At 34.4% G+C, this 19,425-nt stretch overlaps 1 non-coding gene across 1 annotated transcript; it reads left to right on the top strand.

Moving 5' to 3' along the window:
• The first annotated feature begins 11,250 nt into the window (after window positions 1-11,250).
• On the top strand, window positions 11,251-11,321 carry TRNAC-GCA (transfer RNA cysteine (anticodon GCA)). Its single transcript has one exon. It is a non-coding gene; the product is annotated as a tRNA-Cys (tRNA).
• The last annotated feature ends 8,104 nt before the right edge of the window (window positions 11,322-19,425 follow it).

Below are 19,425 nucleotides of genomic sequence, written 5' to 3'. Positions count from 1 at the left end.
AGGGATGATTTCTATCCTAGCTCTTTGCATCAATGACGACTATAAGACTTTGTTAAATGAGCTTCCCCCAATTATTAATCCTCGAGAAAAATATTCTTCTCGTTTCCTCAACATCTCCACCCTTGTGAACCAAAAGTTCCTCGATCGTACTAGAAAGGATGATGTCTTCATTTGGAAAGTTTCCTGGGTTAAAGAATGGTTCTTAATCCCATGCAAAGAGGCAACTACCCGACCAAAAGAGAAAGATTCCTTATCTTGGAGGCCTCCGATGCGAGATATTGATCCTTCTATTTGACGTAGGACGAATCATACAAGAGGCCGCTCGACCAATGCTTTCTCATCGAATGTTCAAACTATTCCCACGGTTGAACCGGAAGGTACACCTATTCCTTCCCCCTCTCCTACTCCTTCTACTTTTGATTTGTCAACTATTCATGCTAGGCTTGATTCTATTGCTAATGTGTTATATTCTATGCCTTCTATGCAAACCCCTAATCTTTGTTATAACTATCATACAAATCAATTGTACGATTTGCATGTTCGGAGGGGGGAGATCGAGCCCTAATTACCCGTATCTCCCGGTCCAACATGGACCTATTCCTCAATGGGAACCTTTTGATCCTACCATTGGTCCTCGGCCTTGCTACCCTTATTGGGAGGGCCCTCATATTCACCCTAGTTCTATCATAGGCACCACCCCGGCCACTTACGACTATCGGCGACCTGGTGGTTGTGATTATACATATGATCTGGCTAATCCTTCGCCCTTTCCAGACCCTGAGACTTTTGGAAGGTGGGGTAGGTCGGGTGAGCCGGTCTTAGATGATTGGTCTCATTATTTTGAGGTTGATAGAGCTAGGAGGGAAGGTAGGTTAAGGGGTAAGGCTCCCATGGACGTGAGCGAGATGGCTAGCTCTAGTCATGTGATGGAGACCGGTGAGGGGAGTTCTCATTCTACCCCTTACCATAGTGCGGAGTGATACTACCATGGCTACCCCCCCCCCTTCTTATGTGCTTTATATGATGTTTCTCGATTGCCTATATGTCTTTAGGTTTAGAGTTAGGGGGTAGTCCAGTTTAAGCTTGGGGGTGCTTTATGCCATTTGTTTCTATGCTTCACCATATCCCCCTACTTTTGTAGTTCATTCCTGGTCTCCTATGCTTCTGGTATTGATCTCTGTGTCGTTTGGTTTTATGACGATACTGTTGTAATTCTGCTGATTTCTCTGCCCGGTTATTGGTTTGTTGCTTGTTTCGCTGATCGTTGTCCGCTACATTTTCTCTGTGTCTTTGTTATGATGATTCCTGATGATGACTGTCTGATTTCTTGTCTCCTGATACTATTTTAGTTTTATGATTCTGACCCTTACTGCTACTATTACTTACTTTTTCTTTATTTTCCAACATTTTGTTTTCTATTTTCTTCTTTCCTTTTGTATTGAAGTTACTAACAATTTTCTTTGTATATAGTTTTTTATTTCTCACCTTGCTCTATTGCTTATGCTTTGGATTTTGACGATTCATAAAGGTGCTCTTTCGCCTTGTTTAATGTGCAATAGCTTTGGCGCCCGGTGAGATCTTTCTATTTCTTTTCTTTTTCTTTTCTTGGTTTCTTAGTCTAGGATTAGTTCTAGGAGAAGTTGAATGGTTCGAGATTGTTTGCTTTTTAACACCCTAGTGTGTTTGGGAACATTGGCGTTGTGGCCGAATGTTCACTTGTTTGTTGATTGGGATTTATGTGTGTTAGCATTACTTCCTTCTTGCTTTCTACTTCTCCTTTCCTTTTCTATTTTTCATTTCATTTTCCTTTTCTTCTTTTTCTTTTTCTTTTTCTTTTGTTTTCTTCTTCCTTCATGTTTTCCTTTTCTCTTTTTCCTATTCTTTTCTTTTCTTTTTATCCCTTGTTCTCTTTATTTTGTTTTTAGTCCCTTTATTTAAATTCTCAAAAAAAAAATATTATAAATAAAAAAAATATTATAAATAAAAAAATATATAATAAAAAAACAAAAAAAAAAAGCAAAACTTGTTTTTGTGAATATGAATAAAATGTTTTTAAGGCATTGCTTTTATTTCTTCGTTTTTTTTTTTTTTTTTTTTGCTTTTACTTTGGACTTAGTACCACTTGAACTTGCACATTGGCTATTTTTCTTCCTAAATACAATGGTTTGCACGGTTTGAGAGTATCTTTGGTTGACTCTAGGATAGGGTATGCTAAGGTAGAAGTTTAGACCTTTTGGGGCCTTGAAGCCGGATTCTTTTGGTTTGTGGTAAGACGGAGTTGCTTCCTTTGGTGGATTTGACACCTTTTGTAAGTTTTTGCTACAACCGTGTGAGGATTTCTATTTTTCAAGCCTTCATCATTTTTTATTGTGCGGCGTGGATCCTTCACCTTTGCATTCCTAATCTTGAATCTTGACTCATAATTCTCAAACACGAGACCGAACCAACTAGGAAGGACAAAGGCCATTTTTTGGGGTGGTAATTTTTTATTTCTAGGATTTTCTTCTTTCTTTTTAGTTCATTGGGTTTACATTTACCGTCTTGCTAACCATTTGAGCCTTTCCCCTTCTTTTCAAGCCACATATTTAGAACTTTGAGCCTTTTGTTTTTTTTTGTGTTCCATTTTTGGTTTTTGTGAAACAATTGGTCATGCTTTTGGTGTTTGTGGTTCGTAAAGTTGGATATTGGTTTATTTGTAAGCAAACTCGTCTTTTGTATATATTGTGAATAATGGCAAATGAATAAATGAAAAAGTCGTCCAAAGTTTTAAAAAGGTAAGGACTTAATAAATGCATAATGAAAAAGTCGTCCAAAGTTAAAAGAGGCAAGGACAATTGCTTTGATAAAGTGAATATTACATAAAAAAGAGTGAAAAAAAAAACAATTTGATGTGATTCTTTTCCCTTTTCAAGCATTGAGAACAATGCTTCCTTTTCGCTTGGGGGAGAAGCGTTTACGCTTTTTGTATATATGCTTGTGGATATAGCTTTGAATAAGCTTGGGGGTATTAGTTTGTTTTTGTTTGGTGACTTCTAGGTTTTGGTGTCGAGGTGTGGCCAACCTTTGCTTCATAACCTAGGTGTACCACCAAATTCTAAATTTTAAGTCTACCCCTAACCTTTTGCCCTTACGTTACAACCTTTGGGAAAGTCCTTTCGACCTAGTGGTTGAGTCATATACCGAGGGAGGGCATTATGAGTTAAAGCCTAAGGAAAAAGGATGCAAGGTCAAGATGTCGAGAACCCTCAAATTCTATTCTTTTCCGGTTCCTTCGTGGAACCATAGAGACGCTTACTAAGGGAAGATTTGAAGCCATTAGAGAGAACGCGGTTAGATTGGTTGGGATGAAAGTGGATTGCACCTCATTAGTTCTCTACGCTTAGCATACCCTATGTTTCAATCAACCCTCGATATCCTAGAGCGTGCTTACCATTGTTGTTTTATAAAGTTTGATATCCTTCGTGCCTTGATCATGTGCAAAAATCCATTGTATAAGCATTTCTTTTCTTTTCGAGGTTTTAAACTTTTTCTTTTCTTTTCTTTTTGCTTTGCCTCCTTTTTAATAAAAAGAGTTATAGGTTAACCTCTTTGGAAACCTTTACGAGAGCATCACTCGTCCTCTAGAGCGATCTAGTTGTTTAAACGGCTTGTCTTTAGTTACTAAAATTGACCGTGATTCCTACGAAAGTGAGTTAGTGTATATTCTTATCTTCTCTAATTTTCTTGTTTCTTTCTTTGCTTGAGTAGTGTCATCATTTTCCCTTGGGTTTGATTTTGTTTTGCTCGAGGACGAGCAAAAGTTTAGCTTGGGGGAATTTGATGAGCGTCGTTTATGGCGCTCAAAAGAATAAGAATTAGGTTCATTTTCTTTATTTTCTTTCATCATTTTCATATAATTCTCTTAGTTTTATTTGATTTTCCATTTTTATAATTCACTTTGGTTCTAAATTGGTTTATATGAGTTTTTCATATTTTTAATTGATAATTCATAGTTTTAGTTTTAGTTTTACTTTGTTATGCTTTCTCTCTTTGTTTTATTTGTGTTTTGTAGGTGAATAATCAAGTCAATTTGCTCATTTTGGGACTGCCTTGTTCGCGAGCATCATCTCCAGTGCACTGATGATGGGGATGCTCGGGAGCGCGGAGTTTGATCAAGCAAGCAAAGGAGCCAAGGCCTCGTGCACCACACAAGGGTGCGCTCACGCGGCACAGGGGTGTGTGCGGACCCAGCTATGCGCGTGCGGCTGGTCTGTGCATGCGCACGGCCTGTGCGGCCCCCTTCGCTCGATTTTCCTATTTATAGCTTTTGACTTTCCTTTTTATGACGACTTAACTTTGTACTAGAGAGAGAATTTTTCCAGAAATAGTAGAGAGAGAAAGTAGAGGGAGAAGCTTAAGATTTACTTGTTTGTACTTGAATTTGATCTTAGATTTCAATTTGATCTTGAAATTCCTTCTTCAATTCAATGAATGTTTGTAAGATTTCTTTCCTTTGATTTACTTTTAATGCAATTCCTTCTAGTTTCTTGAATTTTGATTGAGATTACATTCCTTGCTCTAGAATTTGTTGATTGATTGATTTTCTTTTGATTAAGCTTTAAATGAATATGAATTTGATTGAATTTGTTTTGTTTCTTAATTTCACCATGTTTAGTGAGTAGATTAGTTGCTAGGGAGAAGGGGAAGCATGCTTGATTGATGATTTTTGCTAGTTGATGATGCTAAATTGATTTGAATGTTGCAATTAAATTGGTTAAATTGATTTGAATGTTGCAATTAAATTGGTTGACATAGTTGTGCATGTGATTAATTAGACTAGGAGTGATCAACCTATAAGATTAATCTAGATTGCATTGCAAATTTCAATGACATGAACCCTTGATTTGAAAATTGCTTTAATTGAGATTGTGATTTTCCTAGTTAGCCATTCATAGTGAACCCTATCTTGGCTTATAGGAGATAGTTTTTGGATTCCTTTGATTGCAACTATTGCGTATCCTTTGTAATGTTTGAATTGATTAAGTGATCCTTCAATTAGCATAATCATTGAGCTTGCATGTGGAACCTATATCCCTAGTGTTTAGCATATTGAATTCTTCGATTTGTTAGCTTTTTGACATTTTAGTTACCAACCACTACCATTTATATTCTTCGATTTAGCTTGACATAGGCTATAGCATCGTTCCTACTCATTCCTTTGGGTTCGATCCTTGACTTACCATATACTTGTATTAGGGTTGGTCAAGTGTTTACAAATTAAGTTTGGCTCTAGGGAGAGGTAGATAACGACCTACATTTTCCTCTTGTCAAACACGTAATTATTTCCAATCACCAAACCATCACAAATAATCCATGATTCATAATTCAATTACCAACATCAACCAAATAACAAATCCCAATTAATACCTATCATAATACTACTTGGAATTAATTATTCAAGCCTAACATGTTCCTACATCATCAAATTAATACCAAGTATACGAACGTACCTTGAATACAATCTCAAAATCGTCACAACTACACAAAGTCACTCACTTGGAAATATCCTACAATCCAAAATTAGAAAGAGGCATTAATACCTATTAGATCCAAATTTCCAGCAATATAAACACTCCTTAAATCACTCATAAATCATTTAAAATCCCTTACTTTAATCCCAATTAATGGATCGTCAAAAATCCCTTTAAGAAACTTAATTATGACTTACTAACAAAATTTCCAGCTTTATTAAATCATTAAAACTTGCTGTAAATATGTTTTAAAACACCTAATTCAATAATTTAAACCACCCATAATCAATTTCCATCAATATACAATAATTTAGAAACGTAGGGTTTTCAATTTGGGGCTTTTTAATTCAAAACCAAATCTGAAAATTTATATGCATCATACTTATAATTAAAAATCATCACAAATACCCAAAAACATCAATTAATTAAAGGCTAGTTTAGTATTAAAATAAAAAGAATTTATTTTTTTTATTATTTTTTAAGCCTCGCACAGCCCCAATACCACAGCAGGGCTACTGCCGCGCCCGCTGGTGTTGCCGCTGCTGCTGTCGCTGGCTTCGCTGGTTGTGCGGTGGCACACCGGCGATGTGCAGTGGTGGTGGTCGTCGTGTGTGCAAGGGGAAGAAGAAAGGGGAAGGGGAAAAAAAGAAAGAAAAGGAAAATAAAAGGAGAGAGAATGAGAGTTACCTTTGGGTATTCTCCACCTTGGGCAAAGTTTGATTTTTGCTCATATGATGGGTATTTATACCCTCTCTCAAAAACCCTCCTACCTAAAATTCCTTTCCTACCCTAATGATCCCTTTTCTATTCCAACTACAATTTGACTTTCCTTTAAATACCATTGACTTTAAAAATTACCTTTTATAAAATCATATGCCCCAATATTTTTAAATTATAAAATAAAGTATTTCAAAAATATTAAATAAATAAATAAATTGGATCTTTAATAAAACTCTTTAAATATATAAAACCTCGTAAATAATTACTTTCAACTTCTTTAAATACTTCAAGAAATACTATTTAAATTAAAAATACATATAAAAATACGAGGTTGTAGGGAATATTTCAAGCATCCCACACTTGAGCCCACTGTGATCATACACTTAAGCATGGTGGCTTCCAAAGGGAAGGAAGCTAGAGTAAAAGAGTCGCCAACAAGTTTTAGGAACTTGTAAACCGTTCACAGGGTGAAGGTTACACCCCTTAACGATCCAGGAGATCGTTAACTCCAATAGGTTTGGAACCATGACTAGATATTCGGGGATGAACGTACAAATCCAACCTAAAAGAGATTGAACCTGCCCTAAATAGGCCTCTACTTTATTCTTCTCGTATTCATGTGCGCTTTCTGACTAACATACAACCATTAGATTAACCCTAAACCTGTTTAATCTATGTTGGTTGAATTTAATGCACAAACAAAACTATTATTGGAGATCACTTGAATTATAATCATATTAGCTGAAACAAGATTATTAATTATCTTATTAAGCGTGATTACAAGTACAAATTCCCTTTAAACCTGCAAGAGAGCGCGTGATCAACCAACAACAATAATATAATATATATCAAGCAACATAATAACAATTATCATCATCATAATAATAATCTCAATCTCAAAGCATAATAATATTAGCAAGATTCTAGGCATGATACTAACAAGATTAATAACAAACCCTAGCATGTCACTAAACATTAAAAGATCAAAGCTTTAACCCTAACATGATACTAACATGATATTAGAAAGAAATAGGAAGCATCATAAGCATACATAACATCAGAAATCTTAGTTATTACCCTAAACATGATACTAGGAATCATAAAGACATCCTAACATGATACTAGGAATTAAAATAATTAAAGCATGATTTCTATATCAAAATAACAATTAAATTACTTACTTGGATGCCTCGTATCTCTTTCTAATAACAAAATACACGCGTTAGTAACTTCAAGGAAAATAATAAACAATAAATCTAATTAAAGAATTGAAATAGGATTTGGGACCAAACCCTCAGAAATTATTAACCTTTCACGTTTAGGGCGAAGGCAACTTAGAAATTGGCTAGGTGTGTCTAGAACTAATGTATGAGGAATTTTGTAAGCGGGAAGGTTTAGAAAAAGAATAGAGAGAGAGAAAGCTTCTAGCTTTTAGAGAGAGATGATTCTTGATGATTGTTAATGAATGAAAACGGAGGTCTAGGACCCTACTTATAGAAAAATATTCCGGAAACAAATCAAGTCCTATTCGGAATAAAACTAGCATCTGTCGCCAGGCGACAGACATCAACGCCAGGCGACAAGATTAGCACCAGGCGACAGCTATTAGCGCCTGGCGACAGACATTGTCGTTTGGCGCTAATTAAAAGATAAAACGCGCTTTTGTACAGAATCCTCTTCTTAATATGATTAAGCAGCAAATTCCGTGTTTATCAAATTAAAATCAGGTTTATCATAAAACACTTATTTTAATCCAAATAAAACTCTTTAAAATATAATTATCAATCCCAATTCCATTAGAATTAAAAGAACCTTCTAAATAATCTAGAAGATTAAAATCAATACTAACAACTTTAGGAATAATAATTAATAGGCCCTCCTCTAGATCATTGGGCCACATATAAAAATCATTTCGGGCCCAATTTAATATTTAGGCCATAACTTCCTCATTATTTATTGGAATTGGGCTTATAATATATAGTTGGAAAGCTCTTTTCGAGCCCGACCCAACTACACCATTATTGGACCCTTATCATGAACCAAACTAAATTGGACTGGCTATTTTCATAATAGAGTAAGAAAAGAAATGTTTTCAAAAACAGAAAGAGAGATATTTTAATAAAGACAACCACATCACTAGACTTTTCACACTTTCACCTCGTTTGACAATCAAATGACGTGAAAGGTATTCATCTCTGGGTTTGGTTTTGGGGAGACACATTTGGGTGTCTACAGGGGTATTACAAACTTATTGGGCCCCTAAATTCCCAATAAGTTGGTCCACTCATTTAAATAGGATTGACCCAATCTAAAATACCTTTGTTGCCTTAATTCATAATCCATTTAATTTATACACACTTAAAATTTATTAATAAATAATTTCTTTTTAAAATGAAACAAATCATTTTAATAAATAAAATAATTAATTTATATATACATAAATATAAATATAATTATAATACGGAGTATTACAATTTGCTTTCACTGGTCTCAGATGACCGGTCTCAAGGGTGGGGGAAGGGTGGGGGGCCGTTTCAAGGGTGGCAGTTAGGGGAAGGGGTTGTTTTGATGGTGGCGGTTAGGGGACGGGGGAGGGTTTTGAGGGTGGGGGTCGCCAAATCGGCATTCCCCGGAGTGATAGGGGGGTTTCGGGGGGGGGGGGTTGTTTGTCGGAGAAGGAGGGTGGGGGGCTAATTTTTTTTTATTAATGTTTTAAAAAAATTTCCAACCAATCACGTGGTGACATGTGTCCCGTAACCTGTAAAAAAAGGTTCGGTGACCGGTTGTGACCAATGAAAGCAAATACCCTTTAAAGTTCGGATTATTAAATAATATTTGATAGTTGAGATTATTAAAAGTAAAATAATGGAAGTTGGGATTGTTAATAAGTACCAATTTTAAAATATTTTAACGAAGAGAACGATATGTGTAGGGGTGCAAATGAGCTGATACGTTTGTAAATAACTCGCGAACAAGCTCGGTCAAAGCTCTGTCAAAGCTTGTTTATTGAGTATTGAAAGAGTTCAAACATAAATTTGAGGCTCATTAAGTAAATGAGCCCAACTCGAACAGCTTTATGCTCAACTCGTTACAAGTTCAGTCGCCAGTTCATATTTCGTCGACCAATCCTTCCTAATTCGCATCTTTGTTGAAAGAATTTTTTTTTTGTAAATCCTTACATAGGGATTTCGAAAATACCGGATCCCCATCCACACAAGAAAATTGTTGATAAAACTCCAAAATAGCATTTTCTTTTGACTCAATTTTTTTTTTATTGTCCTTATCATTCAGATTAGGCAAGAAAATTTCCGAGTAGAAAACATTATCCAGAATTTCGCTGAGATTCGACCCCATAGATGATGATAAAACTAAAATAGATATTTTCTGTTTCCTACTCACCCGGGCCCATATCCTTGCCTTTCTATCAATCTCTAATTCTGATCTTCCTCCCCAATCTGATATTATGGTGCCGGTATAGACCGGAATTCCGTTACGGTCCAATTTGGATCAGTAATAAATACCCAGGCTTTGCAATATTTGATTGATCACAATTCTGTATATTCCATTTACTATAAAAGTTCCCAGGGAATTCATGAGAGGAATATTTCGAATCAAAATTGTTTGTTCTTGCATCACCTTGCTTGTTTTCCAAATTAATCCTGCGGACACATAAAATTCCGAAGAATATGTAAGTGATTTATATATAGCATCTTTTTCTTTTATCATGGGCTCTGCTAATTGATATGTTTCCAGAAATATTTGAAATTCAATTTTTTGGTCTGTATCTTCCATTTTTGGAAACTTATAAAGTTCTTCCGTTAAACCCTGATCAATGAACCTCCAAAATCCTTCAAATTGTATCTGATTAAACCTAGGGTTTGTAGACATCCCCCATTTCCATCCTGTAGCATTTGCACGCAATTCCGCATTTATTGAAAAATTCAATTTTTGGCTCATTCTTCATTGAATCATATAGACCAAGCTATCTCTGATGGAATTTAAATTTTGTTTACTAAATCACATAAAATTTGACACAAAAACTATATATTCATATAGGAGCATATATGGAATGTATGAAATATGTATGAAGGGGGGAATACAGAAAAGTTTCTACTCAAATTTTAAAATGTAACAGATACAAAAGGAACTGATAAAACATTCTTAATACAAAGAATTCTGCTACTTATACTTAACTTAAATTCGATTTATAAAATTGAGTTTTAGTATAGAATATCAGTTCCATTTCTACCATTATTATGATATTACATATTCCAACCCGATTGGATACCAAAAACGAAACAGATGCAGGATTTGATCCCTCCGCCGAGATAAAGACATAATAATCAGAAACAATAAAGAGTTCATTTATTTAATCAATATTTTTGGCCTTTTTGTAACAATACATAAAAAAAGGGATTTGCGTAGAAAAGAGATATTTTTACCTATCTTAGTACTCTATTTGTAGAATTACTAAAATATCGTTGTATTGTAAAGCGGGTTATGTTTATTCTATTAAATAGTCAATTTAACCACATGCAAATATCTATATATCATATATAAGATACTTGACTGTCATCTGTGTAATTTTTGTTCTGGTTTCGGGGTTTACATATACTCATAATTCTTGTTATAATTGCAATTGTGAAAAAGAAAAAGGAAATAAAGAGTTTTCGATTTTTTCTTGAAAAGATGCAATACTGATTAGTTATCCGTTGGAATTTCTTATGTCATTAGGTAAACATAATTTAAAATCAAAATTTGCGAATCGTTCATGAAACTGCAGTCAAGCCAATAGTTAATGGTTCCAATTGATCGTGTTTATCATGAATTTTGACTGAAAGTCCGTAGTTTTTGTTCTGAATCGAATCAAACAAAAAAAGAAAGATTTTTCTTTTAGTAAGTAGTGGAAGGGCAACCAAGGAAAACAGATTCAAAATGCAAGTCCAATAAATAAAAAACGAAGTGCAGTAATCTACCCCCAAAAGGGACTATTTAAGTATCGTCTATTTTGTATCGTTTTGGCGGCATGGCCGAGTGGTAAGGCGAAGGACTGCAAATCCTTGTTCCCTAGTTCAAATCCGAGTGTCGCCTGATTCTAATTAATTAACAAAAGACTCGAACTCCCTTATCAACTGCTATAATCGATAACTCCCCGAATTCTTCGTCGGCCGAGGGGAAGGAGAAGAAGAGGTCTCTTGGTACGTACTTGTGGGGTTCTCAAAAAAGAAAGTTCTATAAATTCTTGTGTCTAGGATTCAAGAAAAGATTTGAATTTTAGTAAGTAGTAGAAGGACTATCGAAAACTCTTCATTCCCTTCCAGCCCTATTGATGCGATTACTGACTTGGCCTTGAAGTCGGCGGGAGGGAATATCTAACCAATTTCGAATTTTGGATAAAGAAAAGCGTAATATAGTTTCTATAAAAACTCAAAAGAGTCTTTGAGCTGAGTATTCAGGTATTGGATTAGTTCATTAAAGGAATAATCCCCAAAAAATTTTACTCTATACTAGGGATTTCACTATTATTATGAAACAAAAATGGAAAAAGTCCTTCATATTCATAGAAATAGGGGACATATTTCACATGGATATTGTAAGTCTGGCTTGGGCTGCTTTAATGGTAGTCTTTACATTTTCTCTTTCACTTGTAGTATGGGGAAGAAGTGGACTCTAGAAATGCTAATTTAATTTAGTTGAGGAATAAAATTGTATCATTATCATTTGTTTTATCGATCGCTTCACAAAGTGTATTTAAAGATAATAATGTCAATAAAAAAGATATTTCAATAATTCCCATGTTTATATTTCTAAAGGAGATATAGATGATAGGAAATTTATCTAATTGAATTTTTCTTAAATTTCCACGAATGGACTCTTATCAAAATTCAATTAGATAAGTTTTATAAGTATAATGGGGAACAGCGGATCCCTTTTGTTTCAATATTTCAATTCAAAATTCAGAGAAGTTTTCATCCCATCGAACTCTTTCGAGCATCTATCCACCAACCAATCAATTCAATTACTTTTCTTCTTGGGTTGGCTTGACAATGATAAAAAAAAAATTACTAATTTGGTTTTTTCTTAATATATACCAAACTTTACTTTTTTTTTCTTTGATTCTTTCGGCAAGTACTGGGATTAAGTTTGTATCTTTATCATAAATTATAGTTTATAGTACAGCGTCTTACACTAAAAAAGACTAATCTAATTGATAGTATACCATACTATTCGCTCTCATCGAATATTGCTGATTTGCGCCTGCTCGTTTCAGTTAAGAAACGCAATTGGAATCCGTCAAAGAACTACGAAATCAAGTTTCATTCAAATGAATCATTCTGGCTAACCATTTTTACATAGATAATAAGTAAAAAAGCAGCAGGAACTAGAATGAATAGTGCAGTAGCAATAAATGCGAGAAATTTACTTCCATAATCTTATCGTTTTTTTTTACGTACCATTAACTCGGGATTTAATCCCATAGAGATGATCCAAGTTTTACATGTTGATGATATTGAATCAGATTAGTATCAGGAATAACAATATCTGAGCTATCATATCAATTCGCGGTCACGAATTGAATAGTATACTATAGGAAGCTCTTTTATCCATACTAAATCCAAAAAAAGAAAAATGGAATTTGTTAGCTAATCAAGAATTCCCTTGAGTTATCGTTCTTTTTTACTCTTTTTCCAGAACCTGACGTCTTTCTTCTACAATCAATCATCTAATGAAGTTTCACTTTTTCGTTTCCACTTCCGCTGGTTACAAAAATCCAAAAATAAAAAATAGAAGGAAATGGGATCAATCTGAAAAGTATTTTGTCAATGTAATTTTAATAAAAAATTGGGTGTTGTACAAGAAACAAATTCTATTTATACATGTACTCCCGAGAAACATCTAGAATTCTATTCCATTAGATAGACGCGAGAAATTAAAAAACCAGACCTACTATGTTATCTTTTGAAATCCTACATAAAATCTTACCAATCAAAAAATTTTCTAGTACTAAGCCACATATCCGTTTTAGGAATTTGTTCTAGTTCAAGTAATGGAAATTTTTCTATTTGTTTGAAAATGAGAAGAAAATAAACTCAAAAAGAAAAAAAAAGACCTAAGAATCATCCGAAGACTTCCTATTAAAAGTGAAATTCTATTGCTGTTCTTTTCCAAAAAAGTGGAAAGATCCATTGATATATTTATTGATTATTGGATCCGTCGGGACTGACGGGTCTCGAACCCGCAACTTCCGCCTTGACAGGGCGGTGCTCTAACCAATTGAACTACAATCCTAGGGTACTAAAGTATACAGTATCTATAAAGAAAAAGAATATGGACTTTATTTAGTGAGAACGACATGAATTGCTAGTACTTTTTCTTATTTCAAAATCTATTGATAAAATAAAGAAAAAGAGTTATCTTTTTTTCTTTCTATTTTTTTCTATTTATACTTTAACAATTTTAACTTAAAGACAATACCATAATATGAATCTTGATCATTATTCTGATCAAAATTATAATTTACCGAAACAAATAAATAAAGCAAACAAATAGAAAAAAAGAAAGTATAACAGAAAATTAGATTAGTTTTTTACGTATATCAGCCGTTTTGGGAAGACAAAAACCTTCGTCTCATAATGGATGAGCGGATTGTTGGGCCGAGATGGATTTGAACCAGCGTAGACATAGTGCCAACGAATTTACAGTCCGTCCCCATTAATCGCTCGGGCATCGACCCAGGAAGAACCAATTCAATTTGAAGCTTATTGCTAATCTATGATCAAATTCCTTTTGTAGTACCCTACCCCCAGGGGAAGTCGAATCCCCGTTGTCTCCTTAAAAGAGAGATGTCCTGAACCGCTAGACGATGGAGGCATACGGACTAAACTTCCATCATACTATGAACATAATATGAGCTGTTTTTTGAAATTGTCAATATAATCGAATAATCAGATTCAAAAGAACTTTCCGTCTTACACAATTCCATAGAATTTTTTTGTCATTTCAATCTCATTTATGAATCATTCACTCGCTAGAAAATCAAAAATTATTAAATATTTATATAAACTAATTTGTTTATTAAAAATGAATCGAATATTAATAATTTATTTAATACTAATTAGAATATTAATAATTAATCTAATACTAATATAGAACGCGAGATAATATGAAATTACAGAATACTTTTCGTTGTCAAATAGAAAGAAAAAAGGGAGTTTAATTTAAACAAACCCTATTAACGCATGTCGAAACGAGTCCCTAGCTGCTATCTGGTTACTTAATGATAGTATATAATAACTTATTGTATGTAATCTATGTGCATAGATATATTTTTGGTGGATATACATAATGATTAAGCCAAGAATTGGCTAAAAGGGCCCTTTTAACTCAGTGGTAGAGTAATGCCATGGTAAGGCGTAAGTCATCGGTTCAAATCCGATAAGGGGCTTTTTAGGTTTTTCATAAAACTACAGTCTATTTGAGCAGGGAATAAAAATATTGTTTGTTGATATTTTGAAAGTACAAAAGAAGCAACTTTCTAAGTATAATAAGTTATACTTATTAGTAGTAGTTATAAAGTTGAACTAATATTCATTATATTATAATGATAAGCGGTTTCTCGAATCAGCAACCATTCCTATTTTTGATTATTTGAATCAAATTTCTTGGAATGGAAAAGTTCGAAATCAACAAATGAAAAGTAAGTGGACCTGGCCTATTGAATCATGAATATACCCACTATTCTGATATTCAAATTTGATAGAGATTAAATTGGAACAGTTGACTTTTTTTTCTTTAAACTCGGCTTGAATTTGTCGATATTTTCGATTAAATCTTTGTATTCCTAGTTATTCCATAGGAATAAATTGGCGAGTCTCTTCCACCTAGAAGGGAGAAAACTTTGTGGTTATTTCAAATCACAACCTAAAAAAGCCATCTTCCATATCTTGGTTTTCTTTGATTCCAAAATGGAATGCATTTCGATCTTATCTATCAAATAAGATTGCGATGATAGTGTGGTTTCCTGTACCAACTATTTCTATATCCATGCATCCCATATTTTTGTTTCGACAATGGGATAGAGAATGTATGCGTGAAAGAAGTTATCATTTTAAGTTTCCTAGTAATTTATTGTTTATTGAATATCATATGGAATTCAAATTAAGTAAAAAATAGAAAATTCTCTGTATCTTTCTTCGATCCGTGAAAGTGAAACGATATATTCTGACATTTTCGATTAATCGGAAGGAAAAAACTAACTATAAATAGACAAAAACTAAACATATATTTATTCGAGAATAATCTCAAAAGATATTTATTTCTTTTGCTCCGTTTTATGAACAAGATGCAACAATTATGTTTATTGAATTCGTTGATAGAAAGAAAAGAAAAGGTCGATTTGAAGATCAGTCGGTAACGAGCGAGTAGATTAGTTGTTCCTTGACGAGCTCTTTCCAAAGATTAATAGTTGAGTCTAATAAGTTCAAATTAAGGAATAATTGGATTTCGGAATTTATTTTAATTATAATTATAATTTTTTTTCGAATCTTATAGTTAAGGGTTATTCTTATACGAGAAATCAAACCATCCATAAATTAAATGATCGAATTCTCGGACTCCAAAAAATGCTATGGGGCGCTCGGAAATGGTTGAAGTAGTTGAATAGGAGGATCACTATGACTATAGCCGTTGGTAAATTTACTAAAGGCGAAAAAAAATTATTTGATAGTATGGATGACTGGTTATGGAGGGACCGTTTTGTTTTTGTAGGTTGGTCTGGGCTATTACTCTTTCCTTGTGCTTATTTCGCCTTAGGAGGTTGGTTTACAGGTACAACCTTTGTAACTTCATGGTATTCCCATGGATTGGCCAGTTCTTATTTGGAAGGTTGCAATTTCTTAACCGCAGCAGTTTCTATTCCAGCTAATAGTTTAGCCCACTCTTTATTGTTACTGTGGGGTCTTGAAGCACAAGGAGACTTTACTCGTTGGTGTCAATTAGGCGGCCTATGGAATTTTGTTTCTCTTCATGATGCTTTCACACTAATAGGTTTTATGTTACGTTAATTCGAGCTTGCTCGATCCATTCAATTACGCCCTTGTAATGCAATCGCATTCTCTAGTCCAATTGCTGTTTTTGTTTTTGTATTCCTAATTTATCCACTAGGTCAGTCTGGTTGGTTCTTTGCACCTAGTTTTGGTGTAGCAGCTATATATCCACTAGGTCCAATTGGGAATCATTCTCTTTTTCAAGGGTTTCATAATTGGACACTGAATCCATTTCATATGATGGGAGTTGCCGGTGTATTGGGTGTCGCTCTACTATGCGCTATTCATGGCGCTACCGTAGAAAATACTTTATTTAAAGACGGTGATGGGGCAAATACATTAAGGGCTTTTAACCTAACCCAAGCTGAAGAAACTTATTCAATGGTCATGGCTAACTGCTTTTGGTCCCAAATTTTTAGGGTTGCTTTTTCCAATAAACGTTGGTTACATTTCCTTATGTTATTTGTACCAATAACCGGTTTATGGATGAGTGCTCTTAGAGTAGTCGGTCTGGCTTTGAACCTACGTGCCTATGACTTCGTTTCCTAGGAAATCCGTGCAACGGAAGATTTTGAATTTGAAACTTTCTACACCAAAAATATTCTCTTAAACGAAGGTATTCGTGCTTGGATGGCGGCTCAAGATCAGCCTCATGAAAACCTTGTATTCCCTGTGGAGGTTCTACCCCGTGGAAACGCTCTTTAATGGAACTTTAACTATAGCCGAACGTGACCAAGAAACCACCGGTTTCACTTGGTGGGCCGGGAATGCTCGACTTATCAATTTATCTGGTAAACTACTTGGAGCTCATGTAGCCCATGCCGGATTAATTGTATTCTGGGCCGGAGCAATGAACCTGTTTGAAGTGGCTCATTTCGTACCAGAGAAGTCGATGTACGAACAAGGATTAATTTTACTTCCCCACTTAGCTACTCTAGGTTGGGGGGTAAGCCTCGGCGGGGAAGTTATAGACACTTTTCCATACTTTGTATCAGGAGTCCTTCACTTAATTTCGTCGGCCGTATTGGGCTTTAGGGGTATTTATCATGCACTTTTAGGCCCTGAAACTCTTGAAGAATCTTTTCCATTCTTCGGTTATGTGTGGAAAGATAGAAATAAAATGACCACAATTTTGGGCATTCACTTTATCTTGTTAGGTATAAGCGCCTTTCTTCTAGTGTTCAAGGCTCTTTATTTTGGGGGCATGTATGATACCTAGGCTCTAGGAAGCGGAGATGTAAGAAAAATTGCCAACGCCACCCTTAGTCCGAGTATTATCTTTGGTTATTGTAGACACCCAAATGTGTCTCCCCAAAACCAAACCCAGTGATGAATACCTTTCACGTCATTTGATTATTGAATAAAGTGAAAGTGTGGAAAGTCTAGTGATGTGGTCGTTTTAATAAAAATATCTTTCTTTCTGTTTTTGAAAATATTTCTTTTTATATACTCTATTTATGAAAATAGTCAGTCCAGTTTAGTTTGGTCCATGATAAGGGTCTAATAATAGTGTAGTTGGATCGGGCTCGAAAAGAGCTTTCCAACGATATATTATAAGCCCAATTTAGATGAATAATGAGGAAGTTATGGCCTAAATACTAAATTGGGCCCGAAATGAATTTTATATGCGGCCCAATGATCTAGAGGAGGGCCTATTAATTATTATTCCTAAAGTTATTAGGATTGATTTTAATTTTCTAGAATAATCTAGAAGGTTCTTTTAAATTCTAATGGAATTAGGATTGATAATTATTATTTTAAAGAGTCTTATTTGGAATAAAATAAGTGTTTTATGATAAACCTGATTTTAATTTGATAAACGTGGAATTTGCTGCTTAATCATATTAAGAAGAGGATTCCGCGTGCAAAGCGCGTCTTATTTCTGGCTCAGCGCAAGACGACAAGCCTGTCGCCTGGCGCTAACATCTGTCTCCTGGCACTAATGTCTGTCGCCTGGCGCTGGTACCTTTCGACCAGCGCCAGGCGATAGATGCCAGTTTTATTCCGTATAGAACTTGAAGTATTTTCTATTGTTTTCGGACTATTTTTCTATAAATAGGGGTCGTATCTCCTCGTTTTCATTCACCAACAATTATTAACAACCATCTAATTCTATTATTTCTCTCTCTATTCTTTTTCTAAACCTTCCCCTCCTACAAAATTCCACATTCACAAGTTCTAGACACACCTAGCCAAGTTCGAAGTTGTCTTCGCCCTAGACGTGAAAGGCTGATAATTTCTGAGGGTTTGGTCCCAAATCTCTATTTCAATTATTAAATTTAATTGTTTGATTTATTATTTTCCTTGAAGTTACTAACGTGTGTATTTTGTTATTAGAAAGAGATACGAGGCATCCAATTAAGTAATTTAATTGTTATTATTTTGATATAGAAATCATGCTTTGATTGTTTTGATTCCTAGTATCATGTTAGGATGTCTTTATGATTCCTAGTATCATGTTTAGGGTAATAACTAATATTTCTAATATCATGTATGTTTCTATGATGCTTCTTATTCTTTCCTTATATCATGTTTTAGTATCATGTTAGGGATAAAGCTTTAATTTTTATTGTTTAGTGACATGCTAGGATTTGTTATTAATCTTTTTAGTATCATGCCTAGGATCTTGCTAATATTATTATACTTTATTGAGATTATTATGATTGATGATTGTTATTATGTTGCTTGATATACATATTATTATTTTTATTGCTTGATCACGCCCTCTCTTGTAGGATTAAAGGGAATTTGTACTTGTAATCACGCTTAATAAGATAATTAATAATCTTGTTTAGGCTAATATGATTATAATTCAAGTGATCACCAATAATAGGTTTGCTTGTGCATTAATATTCAACCAACATAGATTAAACAGGTTTAGGGTTAACCTATTGATTGTATGTTACTCAGAAAGCGCACATGAATATGAGAAGAATAAAGTAGAGGCCTATTCAGGGCAGGTTCAATCTCTTTTAGGTTTGATTTGTACCTTCATCCCCGAATATCCAGTCATGGTTCCAGACCACTATGGAGTTAGCGATCTCACGGATCGTGAAGGGGTGTAACCTTCACCTTGTGAACGGTTTACAAGTTCCTAAAACTTGTTGGCGACTCTTTTACTCTAGCTTCCTTCCCTTTGGACGCCACCA

The sequence above is a fragment of the Chenopodium album genome, chromosome 10 (assembly GCF_948465745.1).
Source record: "Chenopodium album chromosome 10, dcCheAlbu1.1, whole genome shotgun sequence".
Lineage (NCBI taxonomy): Eukaryota > Viridiplantae > Streptophyta > Magnoliopsida > Caryophyllales > Amaranthaceae > Chenopodium > Chenopodium album.
Note: the sequence above shows the minus strand (reverse complement) of the source record. Positions and strands in the feature narration are given on the sequence as shown.